The sequence below is a fragment of the Megalobrama amblycephala genome, linkage group LG13 (genome assembly GCF_018812025.1).
Source record: "Megalobrama amblycephala isolate DHTTF-2021 linkage group LG13, ASM1881202v1, whole genome shotgun sequence".
Lineage (NCBI taxonomy): Eukaryota > Metazoa > Chordata > Actinopteri > Cypriniformes > Xenocyprididae > Megalobrama > Megalobrama amblycephala.
In genome coordinates, this window is record NC_063056.1 from 27,372,679 (window position 1) to 27,391,325 (window position 18,647).

Below are 18,647 nucleotides of genomic sequence, written 5' to 3' on the forward strand. Positions count from 1 at the left end.
AATTAGAAAACAATATGCAAAAAAAAAAAAAAAAAAAAAAAAACTTAAAAATACACAACTCAAGATTCATTATTAAATATTATTAATATTTACATTAAATATTAACATATAATATATTGTATTAATATATTATGATTGTACACCATTTTGGACCCCAGTTTGGACCTCCAGTCACACATGGCATTGAACTTGCAAGAGCTTTCACCTTCAGCACAGGTCTGGCCAAGAATAGCCAACAGGGGTTGGTTGATTGACTTTCTCTGTGAAGGGTAATTGATTGGCGGGGGATTACGTGGAAAGCTTGGCCCTTGATAAAGCGGGAGGGGAACCTTGGATGAGCAGCCAAGTGATTTGTCCTGTCCATACATGTCCCTGTCTCACTTCATTACCGTATGGCTCTTACCTCCTCCTCTACCCGGCACAGCACGGAGGTATTTGTTACATCCTGCTGCACTCATTGCTTTCTCTCTTGATTAAAAAGTATCTACTTCACTTTTCCCATTCCTTTTCCAACCCAGACTGAGATGTACGTCTGGAGGGGGAATAGCCACAGAGGAGCCTGTGGATAAATATTTATTTAATAGCTGCCAAAAGCTCTCTTTTATTGTTGGTCACTGCTGAGATGGGCAGACGGAAAAAGACTCCTTTATGAGGCAATCAGACAAAACGGGCTCATAAATCACATGCCGACCAGCAAGCTGCCATGTATCAATGAGGGGGTCATTGAGGTAATGACATAGACTGAGAAAATGTTCCCAGCATGAAAAAAATCATATACAATTACAGTTAATGCTTTACTTTGTTATTTTAGGAAATTACAAGAGCTCTTAGCACACATGTGCTATAGAAAAATGGACATTATGCGTATTAAAGTGGCCATTTTTGAACTTGCTTTAAAATGAATTCATTTCATTTCTTTAGGCACTTTATTTGATAGAAGGAGTCATTAACTTGTTGCTTCCAAGTCTTCCATCTTGATGGAGCATGCTTGAAGGATGTCAGCACCTTTTTTTATTGCTAAAAATTCAATTATTGACACATGTACTGTACAGACACATGCCCATTTTTCAACAGTTACTTCATTTATCAGTCAAGCTATTGGCATTTAATGAAAATACAGTATACCGTTTAAAAGTCTGGGGTCTGTGAGATATTTTAATATTTTAGAAAGAAGTCTCTTGTGCTTACCAAGGCATTTATTTGAGAAAAAAAAATACAGTAAAAACAGTAATATTGTGAAATTTTTATTCAGTAATTACATCAGCAGTCATTACTCCTGTCTTCAGTATCACATGATCCTTTAGAAATTATTCAAATATACAGATCTGATGATCAAGAAACATTTCTTATAATTATCAATGTTGAAAACAGTTAATATGTTTGTGGAAACAGAGATTTTTTCAAGATTCTTTGATGAATAGAAAGTACAAAAGCGTTTATTTGAAATAGAAATCTTTTGTAACTTTATAAGTCTTTACCGTCACTTTTGAACAATTTGATGCATTTTTGCTGAATAAAAGCATTCATTTCTTTAGTACTCACTGTGCATCTTTACACCTCAGTGTTTGCCATGAGAACTATACCACAATCTGTAGATGCCAATCACTCGAAGCTTTTTACTGGGAGAGAGCAGAAACATCCTCGAAACATGGCCCAGATTTGTGCTATATTTACTCAAGCAAGATGGAATTCCACATTTGCTGAAAATCTCACGAGCTGTTTTTCACTCTCTTGAGACGCCAGAACTTTTGCCGGTAGATTTGCAGTCGGTTTGTCCTTTTGTGTGTGAGTGTGTGTTTTATACGTGAGCAATGAAGGTGGCGTGAAGTTTGTTGTTGGAGTTTGCGGTGATAGCTGGGGATACAGTTCATTTTCAGATTGGACTTCGTTCAGAGGGAGACGAGAGATCACGCATCATGTTAATTTTCTTTATTTTACAAAAAGCACAACATTGTGTTTTTACTCTGCGTGTACACAAATAAAAGAAGACATTCTATAGTTTCAATTGATATATTACTTATGTCTCTATGACAAGAAATGACGGATTATTTTAAGTCTGTTTTGCTGCAATGTGAAAAAAATCCAGACTCCAGAGTTAAGAATCTTGAGAGAATACACCATTACAGCTTACCCCAACAACCTGTTTGAGATGTAAAATCTGTGTGCTGATAGGATTTCCCCAGTGGCGTCAGTTACATTTGATTCATCTGCATATTAGTGTTAAAGAAATAAGTCACCGTTTAGATTAAAGCTATTCCATTTGCACAGAAATCTGTTGGTACAAAATGCGGTACACTGAAAAACATATCTTGAGTATTCATGTTGTATCTGTGAGGGAAATTTTGCTTTCTGTTTGTGTGCATGTAGCTTTAAATGTGTTTATTCTTAGCTTGTATCTAATGGCCCAGTCACTGCCTTAACTTTAGCTTGACATGGAGAAATATAGACCTTTTTTTTTTTTTTTTTTTTTTTTTTACAATAACTGCTAAAGCTTTTAAACTAAAGAAAATGGGTGGATGTCAGATCATTGACTTACCACTACATAGCACAAATGCTACATCAAAAAAAAAAAGCTAGTGTTATATAAAAATGTTGATTGAATACCAAGAGTAGACACTTTTTTAATAAAATATAAAAGGGCAGAAGCAGTTCCCTAAAGGACCATAATAACCCATATTTAAAATTCTGTTCGCTTGAATGGTTTATTTTTGCGAGGGTCAAAGGTCTTTTAAATTAACTATGCATGAATGTGAATGACTGTGTGTACTGGCTGTCTTAATCTTTCAAACAAACAATAATTCTTGCCTGGTACATTTCTTGTCATCCTTATAGTGTTTCTGCATTGTGACTCACTCAGCCATTGTGGTTTATATCACTTAGCTTGTTTGCATGCTATTCATGTGAGCTTGTATGATTGGCATTTCATATTATTAAAAAAAATTCCTATAACACATCAATTACATGCTGTCTGTGCTACCATTGCAGGCTAGCAGTAGCCGTAATGCTAACAGTACAGACCACACAGTTAATGGCAACCCATTAGTGATTATTTTACTGCTTTGGTTGAAGTTATATAAAGGTCAGGGGCCTCATGTACTGTATGCTCAAAATGAGCATCGCACAAGAACCCTGACCTTTAGATAGCTTTAACCAAACCAGTCAAAACTGTGAATCACTAATGGGCCACCATTAACTGTGTGGTCTGTAATGTTAGCATTACAGCCAGTCTGTAATTGATTGTAATTTTAGCATACACAGGCTGTAATCAGTGGGTTAGTGGACTTTTCCCACACACATTTCATTTAATACACCACATCTTGCATAAAAGTTGAGTTAAGCACTTAAATCAGAAGTGATCATCCAGGTAATGTAAATTTATATTAATGTTATGTAACTAATTGAAAAGATGATAAAATATATTGTATATATGACTTTTCCAGTGAAGATTAGTTTAATAACCATCATGAGTCATTAAAAACTTGTAAAGATTTTTATTCCTGAAGGTCATGGGCTTGGAATTGTGCTTTAAATTGAAGAAACCACTTTCTTAGTTAAAAAAAAAAAAAGCTAAGTTTGGACTCATAGATGACTAATAGAAGACAGCAAAGTGAAACCTATGCATAGTTTTACATGGCATTAACAGGTGAAATATTAGAGATGATAATAACCATTAAAGGATTAGTCCACTTTTAAATAAACTTTTCCTGATAATTTACTCACCCCCATGTCATCCAAGATGTTCATGTCTTTCTTTCTTCAGTCGAAAAGAAATTAAAGTTTTTGATGAAAACATTTCAGGATTATTCTCCTTATAGTAGACTTCAATGGGCACCAAACAGTTGAAGGTCAAAATTAGTTTCACTGCAGCTTCAAATTGTTCTACACGATCCCAGATGAGAAATAAGGGTCTTATCTAGTGAAACCATCGCTCATTTTCTGAATTTTTTTTTAAAATTATATAAGTTTTAACCAGAAATGCTCATCTTGAACTAGCTCTCTTCTTCTTCTTTTCTATTAGAATTCTGGCAGCGTAGACACTGCTAAGCATATTACTGCCCTCCACAGGTTAAAGTTTGAACAAATTTTTATATGCAATATGCTAGTTCAATAGTATATAACAATTAGTTCAAACTTTGGCCTGTGGGGGCAGTATTACGCTTAGCAGCGTCTACACTGCTGGAATTCTAATAGAAAAGAAGAAGAGAGCTAGTTCAAGATGAGCATTTAAGGTTAAAAAAATTTCAATTTTTTTTTAGAAAATGAGCGATGGTTTCACTAGATGTGACCCTTATTTCTGATCTGGGATCATGTTGAACAATTTGAAGCTGCAGTGAAACTAATTATGACCTTCAACTGTTTGGTGCCCATTCAAGTCTACTATAAGGAGAAAAATCCTGAAATGTTTTCATCAAAAACTTTAATTTCTTTTTGACTGAAGAAAGAAAGACATGGACATCTTGGATGACATGGGGGTGAGTAAATTATCAGGAAAAGTTTATTTAAAAGTGAACTAATCCTTTAATGTTATCAGAAGCCCAAACTAACCTTTTTAAATGTACAGTACACATTAGCTATTAGCATAAGTATTTATAACTAAATTTAGCCTACAGGTAATGTATCTCCTTAGTTTGGAAGGCTCAAATACTTGTCAACTAAATAATAAAGAAATATATGTATAAAAAATATCTTTATATTATTTTGTTAGAAGCTTAATCACCTCTGTGAGATATTTGAATATACAAACTATTTAGACTTGCCATGAAAAGCTCAGTAAAAATAATTTGCAGTAACTTTTTCAAGTCAAGTGATGACAATAGAAGGAAATCTATCATTGACCAGCTTTGTTCTCATTGTCTGCAGCCAATGACTGCATGTTAATCGAGATCCATGTCAAGACTACATCACACAAAGAATTCGAAATACCTGGCAAGGGATAAATGAAAACTCTTCAAGTAGAAGTTGCCCTTGTGTCAGGTTATTATTATTTTCCTCATTTTTTGCAGGAAAGATTACAGCTTTAAACCCACATTGGTGCCGATTTAGACTCAATTTTCATGGAAGTTTGATGTCATTCAGACCTGCAGCGTGTGTGATGTCAGACGGCTTCAGACAGGCTTTAAAACTTCTGCACCTGAATCATTCTCTCCTGGGAGCTGGAGGCGGCCTATCGAAAGGTATAACAGATGTATGCTTACACATACACGCACACGCACACACACACACATGCGCGCACACACACACACACACACAGAGAATCAGAGTGAGTGATAGCACAGCATTAGGCAGAGTAAAGAGACATAACACAAACTGGATTTGCATACTGAGATGTTTGTGCAGGCCTTTGGGATCTCTTCTCCATCTAAAGTTGGCTGTTGCCAGGCAGCTGCTATATGGTGAACTAATGGAGAGCGTTGACTGGTGGATGAACCGCTCTGTGTGCTATAAAAAGTCATCCGATCATTCCTGGATCATTTGTGTACAATTCATTATCTGCTATGATCAGATTTTTCTTGTTCAGGGTCTTTCTTTGCTTTAATCATGTTCTTTTTGGGCTCTCTGAGATCTAGTTTGACTTATGAATTTATTTATAATCTTATAAGAAATAACTATAAATGAAATTTTGACTTGATAACAAGCTTAAACTGCCCTTTATGAATAATAACTTAAGTTTGGGGTTTCAGAGAGCCTAGATATGAAATATGAATAACTGCAATGCATTTTCACATGATAAGATTGTCTAAGTGGTATATGTGTCAAGATTTTTTTCATTGCATTTCTTTGCTATGCATATTTGCTGGGGTCAAGATGACCTCAAGACAGACACAACAGTAATTGAACAGATATAAAGCAGAGAGATAAAGCTTCATAATATCTGTCTGCTTTGATTAGGTCAGAGGAACATATTAAAGTATTCTGAAGGGGAAAATAAAAATGTTAAAAGGATAGTTCACTCAAATGTAACTCTTTTCTTCTGAGGAACATAAAAAAAGATATGTTGAAGAATGTTGGTAACCAACCAGTTTTGGTGACCATTGACTTCCATTTGGGGACTAATAAAATATTGATACATTTCTCATAATATATTATTTTGTGTTCCACACAAGAAAGTAAGTCATACAGGTTTGGGACAACATGATGGTGAGGAAATGACAACAGAACTTTAATTTCAGGGTAAACTATTCCTTTAATATTTAATTACATTTTTACATATACAAACAAAAATATTACAGTCAGTTTCAACAAAACATGAGGGTTAAAACCTGAATGACACCTTTATAGCTTATATCGCATGACAATGAATGCGAAGCCACAGCTCACAGGATATTCACTGCATTTATCAGATCAATATTTATTTTGAGGAGGAGAAAATACTCAGCCAGATTTGATATTATATACTCTGTGAGCCTGAGTTGGATGTTGTCTTTTAATCTTTGAAACTTTGAAGATATTTCTTTTGAATACCGAAAGACCATACACCAGCAGACAGGATGAGTTTAAAAATAACACTGTCGTGAATCATACAGATTAATGGGTAAACATCATACAAACAATATCAAATGATTCAGGCTGGGCACCAATCAAAGATTTTAGTTTTTCTTTTTTTAATATATTGGGGAAAGCACAGAATTAAAGTGGTTTTTTATTTAGTGTCTTGATGATAACAAAAATGCAAAAGTAGGTTGGTGTGCAGTAACAACAACCTCATTATCATCATCATATATATATTAACCCAATAATATTATAATATTTAAAAAATAACCTTTATTTTACCTTCACATTCTTACACTGTCCTAATCAAAACCCGGTAGGCAGAAATTATTGAAGCATTATCCATTTGTTTTACCACGAAGTAAACATGCCTTCATAGATTTTCATTTCAGATAACATTATTTCAGTTTGAGGTCAATATGACCCCAGCAAAACACATTGTTAAAAGATACAATAAAACAAATCATATAAACAACTGGCGGGAATGTACATCTATCCAGTCAGAAAATCCTAGGCTGTGAAAATGCACTGGATTTATTCATGTCTGGCCTCTCTGAGTGATGTTACACTTTTCAAGGAGGTTAGCTGATATGTGTTATCAAGTTGAAATTTTATTTACAAGCAGTTATTTTTCGTTAGATTAGGAGAAGTCAACATTGTTTTGTTTTTTTGTCACTGAAGGTCATTGTCATGTTATATTAAATGTCCAGTTTATGAATGCAAGTATTTGATCATGATAAAAACTTGAGAAATGTTACATTTTTCTTTATATGTGAGTATTTTAATCTTAGCAGATGCTTCATCCAGTATTATGCTATTTCTGTTCGCTTTTTCAGTGCTGCCAATACTTTCTTATGTTAATTATTTATATTTTGTGTGAAATGTGGTTAAAAATCATTTTATTACATTTCTATCCACAAACCCAAAGGAGGCCTGCAAAGCTGCTTATGCAATTTTTTTTTTTTTTTTGTTCGTCCTTGCTTACAATTTATTTATTTTTTTGTAGCAATTTTACTCAGATAACCCGGCAAACAGCCAGTGAGCCATCAAAGATTATTCCCAAAGCAATAAGCTTTATCTGTTCACCGAAAAACAGATTACAAAAGCCTGTAAATGCTTCATCACAGCTTATCACACAAACATTGTACAGATCACAGCCATCGATTCTAATGGAAAGACACTTGGAGAGGCTGAACTGGAGAGCAGAAGACGTCAATATGAGCAGGAGGAAGTAATTAAAACAGGTAATCCCTGATGGCACGAGGTGTTGATTCTTGCTCGTGCATGAATCTGCGGTTTTCACTTGGCTATATTTAGCGTCGTCTGATTGTTTCTGAGGCTCTGGGACACTGCTGGCATCCGTTGTATTCGTCTCTGCCCGGACATTACATTTCTAATTTATGTTTTGGCCTCCAGAGACAGACTGAAGGTATTTATTAATTTGTGAGCTTTGCACATGAAATGTACCATAATACTGTGTCTGAATCATCTGTGACCTCTTCTGGCATGTACGGAAGCTCACTCTTTGGCATCTGTCACATATTATGCTGATCTTATGACTGTGTATCTTATAGGGATAATTCACCCAAATATGAAAATTCTGTCATCATTTACTCACCCTTATTTCATTCCAAATCAGTATGACTTTGTCTTTGTGAAACACAAAAGAAGATATTTTGTTTGTTTGAGTAATTAATGAACACAGACATGTGAAGGCTGCCTCTTTTCTCTGTTTTATTCATATCTGTGGCTTTTAAGATGGCATCAAAAGACTCATGATTCTCCATTTCACTGTATCATACTCCAGTCATTGACCTCCACAGAATGGCTCTTTGCTTTGACATTTGTGAATTCCCAGATTGTTTTGTATTACCAGAACATTTTTGTAAGAAACAAAATCAAGCCAGCAGATTATCACGCCCAAGGTTATCTAGCACAAACAAACACATTTTCCTGTGCAAGGTTGCATATGCTCTGCAGAAGCTCAGTTTTATTATGAACCATGATGGCATTGGGCCGTTTTTTTGTTGAGATGGAACAGCTATGTTCATAGCTGCATTTGAGATAAGTTCCGTGTTAATTCCAAATGAGAAATTATAAGTAAAAGAGAGAGGGAAGAAAAGGTTGGGTGTCGGGAACTGAAAGAGCTCATTATAACTTCAGTTATTGCTCCTCAGCCCTCCGCTTGAGCTTTAAAACCCTCAGACTCTCCTTTTGTGCTCCGTCAGCGACTTCTTTATATGAGAGCCGTGTGTGTTGGCTTCACGGAAGACTTATCGTGAAGAAATTTGTGAACAGAGAGTAAAATATCTTTGATGTTGGATATGCACGCTTCCCTAAAACCATAAAAGTGTGTTAAGATGAGAGAGGAGAGTCCCAAGAGATAGAGACAGAGAGAAATTAGAGCGCAGAGAGATAAGCCTTGGGTAAGAGCTGGACTTTATTGGTGAGAAAATCACTGTAGTAACAGCAGCCGGAGAGCGGGAGAAGGTCGCCCCTCGGATCCACCACTCCTTACGGTTAATCCGCATGGACTCATACCGATGTTCAAAACATGCTGCATCCAAGGTCATTTCTGACAGATTTAGCAATTAATATTGCATCTCCTCCTGTTCTTGGAACTCATACATATTAAGTAATACAGTTGGATGAAGTAAAACTCTTCAGGTGTCAAAGGAAATGAAAAGAAAGGGAAGTGGGAAAGGGAAATTTACAAAAAGGAAGGAAACAGGAATGATAGAGGAAAAAAAAAGAATAAAAAAGAAGGAAAGGGAAAATAGGAAATAGGAAATCTAAAATGTGGTCATAGCCATGGCCTAGCAGTATGCGAGTTTAAATCTCACTTTTGCCATTTCCATTCCCATTCTTCTCCTCACAATTTCCTGTTCTCGATCTGTTATCACTTCCATTAAAGTTGCAAACCAATAAACATCAGCAGTGATATACTCTGGAGCACACAGTATTATTTAAGAGAAAATGATTGATGTGATTTTAATTGTGTGCGCACACATGCATGAGAGCAAATGAGCATGCTTGTATCTCATTATTAAAGACATCATTTTTCAAAGTTCTCATATTGATTACTGTCGTGCGATTTAATTGTGGCTGTAAAATTTGATGCATAATGTTGGAAAACGAAGGCTGAAATCGCCAGACTCTCATAATTCATCCGTATGTGTCATTTTAATGAAGCAGTAATTCTTCAACAGCTTGGCATTGTTAAAGAGACTTATTTGTACCTATAATTTGGTGTGGTAATATTACTCTTTCTAGAGGAGAATGGGCCCTGCTACCTGCTGCACAGATGGCTGATCACTTCCCTTTCATTATCTCTCCTGCCTTTAAAAAAAGCCATAACACAATTACAGAGAGAGCAATTAGAGCCACGCTGTCAACATTAAGAAGCTGAAGGTCGTAATTACTGCCGTGAAATTTGTGACGGCTTGGATGGCACCAGCCTCCCCCCACTTTTGCAATTTCTGTTCTTTAACATGTGAATGTGTAACTTCAGTTTGATAAGCTGTCGAGCCACATGAATGGATGCTTTCTGCCATTTTAGACAGTTTTACCTACACCGTAAAAATGTTTTTTTTTTTAATTATCCGGTTAAATGGACTGGTTTTATTCAAGTCAGAAATGTCATTTAATCTGACTAAATCAACATGACAAATTAGGTTAGAGCAACAAAAGTAAGTTTGTATTGGTTAGATCAAGTAGCAATAATTGTTAAAGGTCCTCTAAGCGATGTCACGCGTTTTTAGGCCAAAACATTTTTTGTCACATACAGCAAACATCAACTCACTATCCGCTAGCTGCCTGTCCCCTGAACACACTGTAAAAAAAAACGCGGTCTCTGTAGTCGCCACAAGCTGCAAAAACGGCAACAAAAACAAACTGGTGCAGCCTGGACCACGAAACATAATAAACACGCTCCAGCCAAGAATGATTTTAAATGGGCGTTCATGACTGTTTCAGGAAGCACGGATGGGAGGGGAGGAGGCGGAGGCGGAGGGAGGGTCTAGCTAGCCTCTGTTTTGTTTGACAACACTAAGAACGTCAACAGGAAGTTACATCCACCCAGTATCGCTTAGAAAACCTTTAAGGGTCACTGTAGGTTAATACTTTTTCAGTGAACACTAATATATTCATATTACATGATGATACATATATATATATATATATATATATATATATATATATATATATATATATATATATATATATATACAGGTGCTGGTCATATAATTAGAATATCGTGAAAAAGTTTTTTTTAAAAACTTTTTTTTTTTATTGTAAATTATTTTTAAAAATGAAACTTTCATATATTCTAGATTCCCTACATGTAAAGTAAAACATTTCAAAAGTTTTTTTTTTTTAATTTCGATGATTAGAGCGTACAGCTCATGAAAGTCCAAAATCCAGTATCTCAAAATATTAGAATATTTCCTAAGATCAAAAAATGGATTTTCAAAACAGAAAAGTTCAAGTTCTTTAAAGTATGTTCATCTGTGCACTCAATACTTGGTCGGCAGCACATATTACAGCAAATGACTTGCTCCTAGCACAAATTACAGCATCAGTGATGTGTGGCATGGAAGTGATCAGCCTGTGGCACTGCTGAGGCACTATTGAGCCTTCAGATCATCTGTATATTGTTGGATCAACTGTTTCTCCTCTTTCTCTTGAAAATATCCCATAGATTCAGGGGTCAGGCATGTTGGCTGGCCAATAAAGCACAGTAATATCATGGTCAGCAAACCACTTGGAAGTGGTTTTTGCACTGTGGGCAGGTGCTAAAGTCCTGCTGGAAATGAAATCAGCATCTCCATAAAGCTTGTCAGCAGATGGAAGCATAAAGTGCTCCAAAATCTCCTGGAAGATGGCTGCATTGACTTTGCACTTGATAAAACACAATGGACCAACACCAGCAGACGTCACGGCCCCCCCAAATCATTACTGACTTCAGAAACTTCACACTAGACTTCAAGCAGCTTGGATTCTGTGCCTCTCCAGTCTTCCTTCAGACTCTGGGACCATGATTTCAACATGAAATGCAAAATTTACTTTTATCTGAAAAGAGGACTTTCGACCAATGTTCACTGTCCAGTTCTTTTTCTCCTTAGCCCAGGTAAGATGCTTCTGACGTTGTTTCTGTTTCAGAAGTGGCTTGGTAGTCCTTTTCCTGAAGATGTCTGAGTGTGGTGACTCTTGATGCGCTGACTCCGGCTTCATTCTACTCATTGTGAAGCTCTCCCAAGTGTTTGAATCGGCTTTACTTGACAGTATTCTCAAGCTTGTGGTCATCCCTGTTGCTTCTGCACCTTTGCCTACCCAATTTCTTCCTTCTAGTCAACTTTGCATTTAATATGCTTTGATACATCACTCTGTAAACAGCCACCCCATTCAGTAATGACCTTCTGTGACTTACTCTCTTTGTGGAGGGTGTCAATGATTGTCTCCTGGACCATTGCCAAGTCAGCAGTCTTCCCCATTAGTGTGGTTTCAAAGAATAAGAGATACCCGGAATTTATACTGTAGGGATAGTCATTTAATGAAACTCAAATGTAAATATTCTAATATTTTGAGATACTGGATTTTGGACTTTCATGAGCTGTACGCTCTAATCATCAAAATAAAAAAAAACTTTTGAAATGTTTTACTTTACATGTAGGGAATCTAGAATATATGAAAGTTTCATTTTTAAAAATAATTTACAATAAAAAAATTTACTTTTTCACGATATTCTAATTATACGACCAGCACCTGTATGTATATATATATATATTTATATATACACAACAGTTCTTTCTGGTTCTCGAATCTGAGCCGTGCAATGTTTTAGTGATAACAGCACTCTTACCTTTTCACCGTTTGTATCACTCCGCTTGAAGCGACCATCATTACGGCCGAGCAAAATCCACCATAATTTTTGCAAATACTACAGTTGTTGTACCACGAACTGTAGTTTTAAGAGTTTTTTAGGCAAGAATGTAGTTGTTTAGACCTGAAATATGTGACTTATATTTAATCATAACTCCTATTTTACTATTTTGACGTTTTCGGAGATGCGAGCACCAGGCCGTCAGTGGCCGTTCAGGGGTTGTGTACGCGTAGAGAACAGCTATGGTACGCAATATGATATAAATGAGGAAAAAAATATTTGTGGTGTTTTTTCCTGCAATGGACACTATAACAATATCAATAAACATATATACTGTTTTTGTACATAAAGTTAGTGAGGTCCAAAACAACATGGGACCCATTGGCTAGAAAAAGTTTTAGGTCGGTAAGATTTTATGCTCACTAAGGTTACATTGATTAAAAATACAGTAAAACCAGTAATATTGTGAAATATTATTACATTATTTACATTAAATTTAAAAATTAAATTTATTTTATTTACTGTAGAACAGTTGTGCTGCTTAATATTTTTGTGTAAACAGATACATTTTTTTTTAGGATACTTTGATTAATAGAAAGTTCAAAAGAACATATTTTTAAAATAGAATCCTTTTGTAATATTATAAATGTATTTATCATTTTCATTTTTAATCAAAGTAATGTGCCCTTGCTGAATAAAAACTGAAAAAGAGAAATACAATTGTGGATTTTTCCCACTGCACTGTGTGTTCCTGCATTAGTTTGTGATGGTGCTTTTTATGATCTTCCAGGAATATATGTGTTTGTGACAGAATAGAAGCGGGCATGTTAACCAAAACACTGAAAGGCCCTAAATCTCTAAAATCAGTGGTGTGTGTTTGAAATGGCCCAAGGTGCCCTATCACCTCGTTAGAGTAGTATGTTTATCAGAACGGCAGTCTTTCTCCTTCTATTCAGCGAGGCTGAGGGGCCTCATGTTAAATTTATGGTGCCATTGCTCTCTGTTATGGGCCTAAATGTCTTCTCTGAATGAGAGGGAAGTCACTCCATCAGTATAGGCCATCAGCGCTAACGTTGATTGATTCGAGGAAATTTGCTTTGCCTGCTCAGTCACCCACAACCAGAGCACAAAATGGCAGCATGTGTTTCTGCAGCCCTCTGCAGGTTCTGTCTCGCCGGACTGGGCCTCTGAGCGCCACGATAACATTGTGCATTTAAACTGACTTCTGATGGGTTCATTATTATTTATTTTTCTTTGATAGAGACAATGTGTACCACAGACTGAGCTAATTGAAGTGTAAGGCAGTCATCTGTGCCCACATCTTCCTCTGACTGAATGCTTAAGTGCGTTTGGCAGGGCAATCCGGCCTCTGCGTTACTGTGAGAGCCACCAGCTGAAGCTCCCGCAGATGGTACGGACTCTCCCTCTCTTTTCAGCCACACCATTCATGGACAATTGCAGCCGCTATTTTCTTCCCTCGCTATTGACACGCTCAATTACTGGCCAATTAGTTGGTTTCTTGGAGTCGACTCCCAAACTTACTATTTACCAGAAACTACTATTTACGGCTCGGCACGCTAGCATCTTCAGCGTCAGAGCTTCAGTCTCTGACAAATACTTGTGTCAAAGTAAATTGGAGTGTCTGAAATAGATTCTAGTTCGATGAACGCAGAGCTTTTGAAGAGATCTGAATCAATAAGGCTTTAGCAGACATGATGATATAAAAAGCAAAACATCCCAAGTTTGTTCAAGTTTTTGTTTGTCTTTACCCAGATCTGTTGTGACAGGCAGAACAGTACAGTTTGTGATGCACAGAAATATTGTTTCCTGAATACAACAGCTGCATGAACGGTCTTATGAATCAAACAGACTTAGAGAGCGTCATAAATAAGGGAGGATATCTTTAATCTCCACCATAATCTCCTTAGAGCAAAGATGATTGCTACACATGAGATTGAGATTTTTGCTCTTTTTTTCCTCTTTCTGTGGCATCTGTTAAACATGTAAAGATCGATTATTGTCTCTATGCTTTAAATCCCCTGGTTAGTATTCAGGAAGGCGGCTTTAGCTCAGTGTGAAATATTGAATTTCTGTGCCCCGGCAGTTCTGCATGTGATAAAAGTGCTGCTAAACTCTGATGTAATGCCTCCCTCCTCTCAAAATACCCACAATGCACCATCTTGTATGTGAACAGAGAAACTCTGCTATGGCGACAGGGGATGAGCCTGAGAAACAGTTGAATGCATTACACACCACACAAGACAAGGACGTTTTTACCGTGCAGTGGGTAAATGAAATTAGGTAAGGCTCAAGCGAATACACACCTCCACAGATTTACAGGCGGAGAGCTCTGTAATCAATTTACACAACGCTGTTCCTTTATAAGCTCCCCGCAACAGCCAGATGGTCAGTTCTAATTAGGGATGTCAATTTACATAAATTCCCATAATCGATCATTGTTTAAATTAATGATCAATTAATCGATTAATCGTTAAACTTAACCTCTTAAATCCGAAGCTGTGGGCGCTACTAAGTTGTCAGGTTACTTAAAGGTGCCCTCGAATGAAAAATTGAATTTATCTTGGCATAGTCAAATAACAAGAGTTCAGTACATGGAAATGACATACAGTGAGTCTCAAACTCCATTGTTTCCTCCTTCTTATATAAATCTCATTTGTTTAAAAGACCTCTGAAGAACAGGCGAATCTCAACATAACACCGACTGTTACGTAACAGTCGGGGTGTACGCCCCCAATATTTGCATATGCCAGCCCATGATCGAGGCATTACACAAGGGCAGCCAGTATTAACGTCTGGATGTGCACAGCTGAATCAACAGACTAGGTAAGCAAGCAAGGACAATAGCAAAAAATGGCAGAAGGAGCAATAATAACTGACATGATCCATGATATCATGATATTTTTAGTGATATTTGTAAATTTTCTAAATGTTTCGTTAGCATGTTGCTAATGTACTGTTAAATGTGGTTAAAGTTACCATTGTTTCTTACTGTATTCACGGAGACAAGAGTCATCGCTATTTTCATTATTAAACACTTGCAGTCTGTATAATTCATAAACATAACTTCATTCTTTATAAATCTCTCCAACAGTGTAGCATTAGCCGTTAGCCACGGAGCACAGCCTCAAATTCATTCAGAATCAATGTAAACAATATAACAGTATACAATACTCACAGTATGCATGACGAACACTTTGTAAAGATCCATTTGAGGGTTATATTAGCTGTGTAAACTTTGTTCATGCACTGTTCAAGGCAAGCGCGAGCTCCGTGGGCGTGGAGCACGAGAATTAAAGGGCCAGTAGCCCTGAATCGGCTCATTTATAATGATGCCCCAAAATAGGCAGTTAAAAAAATGAATAAAAAAAAATCTATGGGGTATTTTGAGATGAAACTTCACAGACACATTCAGGGGACACCTTAGACTTATATTACATCTTTTTTTAAAAAGTTCTAGGGCACCTTTAACAACTTACTTAACCAACACAAAATAGGTGTCATTTTAAAGCTTAGAAGCTTGACTTTAAAGTGAATATAGGGAATATGACCATCACTTAAGTGCTTTTAAATTTGCTGACATATTGGAAGTCCTCTATTTTCACAGAAGGCCTATACACATTATGATTTTGTGCCACATTTTTGGTTTGTAACTTCGCAAAACATTAGTAAACCATAGTAGATTATATATCTTTATTTAGAGCAGGTGGCTAGCCTACCTAATTCATTGCATGGCTTGGTGCGGTCACATTACACTTAAAATTGAATGTTCTTTATTGCCATCTATAGTTCCATTAAGAACAAATCCAGCCCCACATCCGACTTCATTGGTCAAGTCTTTCATGCCAATTACCTGTCAAATAAAGGTACAACAATGTTTTTGCGTTTAACTGGTTTGGGAGAAAATTATGGATTCTAGACAGTAGTAAGTCTTTCTGTAAGTTATACCGTTACACCATTAGGTATAACAAGTGACGAATCAAATTTATGAGTGAGTTATAGACGGGTTTCCGTGCAACGTCATCAAAGAGATGCGCGCGCAACTATAGGGGGCAGAAAGCAATGTTTCACCATTACTGAGACTTAATTTCTTGATATAATCAGGGGAGTCCGCGCTTCCTAGACTTCCAAAGTAATTGATGCTAGCCATTTCCTCACTGTCACACACCTAGCTTGCTGTCACAAGTCTCATGTCTTGTACAGTATATTTACAGTATCAAATTTTTTTCAAATGTGGAGGGTCGTCGTTTTGCCTTGTAAACATTTCGGATACAAAGGCTAAACAACCAACAAAACCAGGTAAGTTCATAAATTCATAGGGTATGTCAGGTTTTTCTGATTAGCAAACTTAGTTGGACAATTTCATTTGAGATCTGATGACTAACATTATAACTTAGCCTACTAGTCAGCTAACGTTTTACATCATGTTATATTAATATGCAAATGAAACAAACGAACCAACTCTGAAATGGCAACAATAATGCAAAATCTACGTTAATTACAATGGTAGATTAACGTTACAATCTTCTACAGGTGTTATGTCGAGTTCTGCTTAACGTTACATGCCAAGAATTGCATGCACCTCCAAGTACTGTTTAAAAACGATATAATATTCTTTGTGGGGTTCATTAATGGTGATAAATAATTTGGCAGAACAGATGTTGTAGGCTACCTGCAGAGATTTGCATCCACCTCTTTTCTCAGCATAAATGACTGTTACCTCCCGTGCAGGTGCATGCAGAACTAGCCATAACGGGACGATCTAAAACGTTTAATGTGAAAAAGCTTAACGTGGCTTAATTTACTAAGAGAGTGTTATTTACAAACCCAACTTAGTAAACACCATACCAATAAAGCATACTATGTACAGAAAAGCAGATGAGCCCATAATATGAACGCAACACATTTAATTAAGCATTTTCCTCAAGAAAACGCTTAACGTGGCTTAATAAGGCAGTGACATTAAAAGACCAAACTAAGTAAACACTATACTAATAAAACATACTATACAGAAGGTTTGTGCAGAATTTTAACTTTTAATATCACTATCTTTTAATATTATAGGCTACATTAAGCAATGTGAATCTTTTTCTTTATAAAGGTTTTCTATGGGAGGAAAACACAACGTGTAATAAAACGAGTTGCGTTCATATTCTGGGCTCAACTGATTTTCTGTACATAGTATGGTTTATTAGTATGATGTTTACTGAGATTGGTCTGTTAATATCACTGTCTTAGTACATTAAGCCACGTTAAGCATTTTTCCGACTCTATAGCGGTTTTGCCCCCTGCATGCAATATTGTTTGTATACAAGAAACCCCTCTATTCAATCGTGTTCTTGAATGATTTGTTCAAAACAAAGATTAACCCTTAAATGCATGACTGTTTCGCCAATCATTCTTACATATTCGGGTCTTTATCGACCTATATCTAACACGGAAGGATCTCTACCTGTCACGATAATATAAAACTTCTGTGATAGTAGCAATTACAGAAGAATAAAATAAATAATATTTTGTTACCTTTTGGAGCTTGAAAGGCCCCAGTTTGAGCAGATGTTTTATGTCATCATCACTGTCCTCGTCAGAGGTCATTTCCCAGTAAATTCAGCAAATAATAGGCTAGTTTTATGTTTGAGGTCACGAATATGAGCCCATTCGCGATCTCAAACGTATTCTCAAAACTATATAATTTTCACATCTTCAAAATCAATATTTCGATCGCTAACAGCTTCACCAGATCCATCCAGTGACAGTTACAGTCATATTTGATTGCGTTCAGTACTTGCTCTGCAAAATCGCTGAGCCATTTCATGTTTTTCTTATTATTTAGTTTTCTGTCTGAATGAGTCGTCACTTCAGCATTGTGTATCAGACATTGCCACCTTGTGGAATAAAGGTGAATTGCACTTATTCCGTCATCTAAGATTCAATTATTGTTGTGAAGAAAAAATATACATACACTCATACACACCTCGGGTCGTTAGCGACCCTATACAATTTTTTTACAAAAAATGAATACAAAAATAGGCATTCTTTTATAATTTTATGATTTTATTTCTTATTATATTCTTTATAATGAATTGATTGAGGAATACCAAGAAGTTTGATGTCTAACTTTAAAAAATGAATGAGGAGGAGGGTAGTGAATGATGTCCCGGGTCACTAAAGACCCGAAGTATGCATTTAAGGGTTAATTCAGAAACAAAACGTGTCTGTTTTTATGAGTCAATATAATTTACTCAACGATTCATTCAAA

At 36.2% G+C, this 18,647-nt stretch overlaps 1 long non-coding RNA gene across 1 annotated transcript; it reads left to right on the forward strand.

Annotated features, from left to right (window-relative positions):
• Positions 1-4,779: 4,779 nt before the first annotated feature.
• Positions 4,780-8,146, forward strand: LOC125244187. Its single transcript, XR_007179245.1, has 3 exons — positions 4,780-4,974; positions 5,077-5,174; positions 7,496-8,146. It is a non-coding gene; the product is annotated as an uncharacterized LOC125244187 (long non-coding RNA).
• The last annotated feature ends 10,501 nt before the right edge of the window (positions 8,147-18,647 follow it).